Source organism: Bombina bombina, chromosome 6 (assembly GCF_027579735.1).
Source record: "Bombina bombina isolate aBomBom1 chromosome 6, aBomBom1.pri, whole genome shotgun sequence".
Lineage (NCBI taxonomy): Eukaryota > Metazoa > Chordata > Amphibia > Anura > Bombinatoridae > Bombina > Bombina bombina.
In genome coordinates this window covers 260,929,636-260,933,482 of record NC_069504.1, presented here as the reverse complement: position 1 = coordinate 260,933,482, position 3,847 = coordinate 260,929,636, and positions in this window count along the sequence as shown.

Sequence of the window (3,847 nt, the reverse complement as noted above, 5' to 3'; positions counted from 1 at the left end):
TTCCACTCAGTGCACACAAGGGGAAAAAAGAAGAGCTGATAGAGAGGAAAGAAAGTAATTGGTGGTGCTTGTTACAGCTGCGCAAGACGTTGGAAAGTTTTGACGTCTGCTTGTTCTCTATCGCGGCCATCTTTAGTTTGGGCAAAAGGTGTTAAAACTACAAAGTTTAGAAAGCTGAGCTGATTGCTGTTTTCTAGTCTTCTGGAAAAAATAAACACTGGTTGTTTACAGGGTAAAATCACATATATTTTTTTCTGATACAAATTTAAGTTTTGACTATTACTTTGTTGGTGGAATAGTTGTAAGTGGACACAAACTCCTGAAAAACCACTAGGGAACCCATAAAAGATAGAATGATGCAGTAAAAGAAAAGATTAGTCTGAAAATAACATGTTGTAGATGTATTTTTGTAAAGTTTAATTAGCTGTTATTGACAAAATAAGTGTAAAGTTTTAGTGTCTATAAAACAATGGGAGCAGGGAGCTCAGCTGCCATGTTGTAACTTAGGTTACCTTCTCTGCTGTGGCCAATTAGGGACAGTTATAAATAGGTTACTAGAGTGTGCAGCCAATGGCTGTGTGGAATTTAACAATGTTCTGCACTTCTATTTCTAACAGGAACTGAAAAGCTCACAATTTCAGAATGGAATTACAGGAAAATGGGACAAAATAAATAATGAAAATATATTGCAGTGTTTTATTTATATACAATTTATAATTTTATATTACCTTCTCAAAGTGTATGTCCCTTTAAAATTACATGCTCTAATGAATTAGAGTATGTAATTGTTTTTGACTATTATGTCCCTTTAAGAAAAATTTTATATCACTGAATTATTAGCGGGATTTGAGTATTTGATATACCACATTTCTATTTACACTATTATAGTGACTTTCCTAGATACTAGCTATAGATACGCGTTATCCCACTGGGAACATTGCAAAGGCGTACATATCCTTATATATTTCAGAGACCCATTGGCTACCGAATATCAGAGGGTGAGCTTTCTGGACGGTTCCTAAAGGTCCAGTACGCTGTTGTGGCACTTCTCAAGTGCTTTGAAATCTGTGAGTATGATGAGAAACAACTGCATATGATTTTAATCATAGTTGATCTTGCACCATTGTGAAGCCTTCTTCTCTTTTTGCCATTCTACAGATCAAATCAGGCTCCACATCCTGCGGAAATTTTGGAAGGAGTTTTGCGGCCGCTATTCTGTGAAAACGGATACCTTTCACGTTGAACAAATTATCAGTCTTCCCTTGAACACATTTTAGGACTGTAAATATTTATTGTTAATTTTTTCACGTGTTTTATATGTATTATATGTCACTAACATATCATAGCTAATGATACTTTTGATTATAGTATATTGGTTTAATTATGCACAGTTTTTGGTGCATCCAATTTCATTCTATGGCCTAGATTTGGAGTTTGGCGTTAGCCGTGAAAACCAGCGTTAGAGGCCCCTAACGCTGGTTTCTTACGGCCTCCGGTATTTAGAGTTCAGTTACCGACACTCAAAAATCACCCAACGCTCAAATTTCTACCGACACCTCAGACCCAGTAGTAAACATATACCGACAAAATAAACATTCACGAATCACAAAACAAATATTACACAAAGTACACTTACACTCATACAAACACTACACTATATTTATTTTTAAGATTTATTAATTTTTCATCAAAATACAAAGGATCAAAGTTGCGAGATCTCGGGTGTTAGAAAAAAACCAACACATATCCATTTTCCCATTGACTTACATTGACACACGGGAAAAGACCCTCATATACCTACATCTAACTAATAAGATTATCACAAATATACACTCATCGATGCATACAAACAATATACACCACATGACATACAAAAAATATTTATTTATTACAAAAAGAACACGATTTAGTTACTTTTTCACACAAGCTCATGACGTCACCCACTTTACGAGGAAAACCAGTCTTTGAAAAAAAATATTACCAAATTTTAGAGCCTCCATTGACTTCTATTGGGAAGACGTGCTCGTGCACGCGAAACCCACATTTCCCTAACGCACGCAAATAGCGTAGACCGAAAAACTCCAAATACCAGCGCTAGAAAATACATGCTTTTATGCGTTAGACCCAGCTATGATAAATAGATCAAGAAATTACTATTTCCCTATGGTGGATTTATGGATTGTACTTATTGAATATTCACAACACCATTAAATTGTTTCAGACTTTTATATTACATCAACTACAAATCAACATCACTAGTAACAAACTTTTTTTTATCAAAATATTACATATAAACGGACACAAAAATAATGTAAACTTTTCAGGATTCACAAACACTACACAATGGGAAACAATTCTCATTTACCTTTATTATTGCATTTCATTTATTTAACTCATATGCTTGCAGCAACAGCATATCTACATAGGCTTAACACATGATCAGTCATGGATGCACATACATTACTTTTAACATTCACTCATACATGTGCATTCAAATGATGGGGGAAAAACACATTACATTCTCTCTAGGAATCACAAAACAGAACATATGGATTTTACTGTACTTTTAACATCATGATTCCATCACCAGAAACCATTAGGAATTACGTACAACAAGAACATCATTACACCAGATTACAGATGTCACTTTATGGGAAGGAACAACAATGCCAGACCGCTATATAGAAGTCAGCATATGTGGGACACAATCACAATATATACGTACATGTACATAACACGCATCACCCATCACGCAACCACAAAGCACACATTTATATTTTATTCAGCACACAATAACAATGTAGCACAATACAACAACACAATGAGGATTTCAGAACTACATAGGCAGGTTAATAATATCATGACGTCATTAGAAGATTCAACCATACACATCACAGATTCACGACTGTACCGCCCCTTTCTGAACTTTAACACTTAATACTACAATACAACATATACGTAAAGAACAGTTTGGAACAGCATTATTAGGGAGATTTGAATGGGACAATTAATAAATATTGTCAGATCGCAAATCACTTATATATATAATACTACAGATGACAGCCGGAAGTTCTTCAGTATTAGTGCCATTTTAATGGGACGCATACAATATTGACAGCTCGGCAATCACTTATATATACAATACTACAGATGACAGCCGGAAGTTATTCAGTATTAGTGCGATTTGAAAGGGACGCATACAATATTGACAGCTCGGCAATCACTTATATATACAATACTACAGATGACAGCCGGAAGTTATTCAGTATTAGTGCCATTTTAAATGGACGAGTACAATATTGACAGCTCGGCAATCACTTATATATACAATACTACAGATGGCAGACAGGAAGTTCGGAATTATTATTGCGATTTTAAAGGGACGCATACAATATTGACTGTTCGGCAATCACTTATATATACAATACTACAGATGGCAGACGGGAAGTTCGGAATTATTATTGCGATTTTAAAGGGACACATACAATAATGACTGCTCGGCAATCACTTATATATACAATACTACAGATGGCAGACGGGAAGTTCGGAATTATTATTGCGATTTTAAAGGGACGCATACAATATTGACTGCTCGGCAATCACTTATATATATACAATACTACAGATGGCAGATGTTAATTTATCGTTTACAAACAATATTGCAGCAACATTGATCGATCACATTCGATGCACATTATACACAACTATGCACTTTCATTCATGTTAGCCTGGACGTGTGCTTGTTACTATAAGATCGCGTTTAATAAATATTGATTACGCATATGATCAAACATTACAAACATGCACTGTATGTGTGATATTTGACACTTTCACATTGAGATTCATT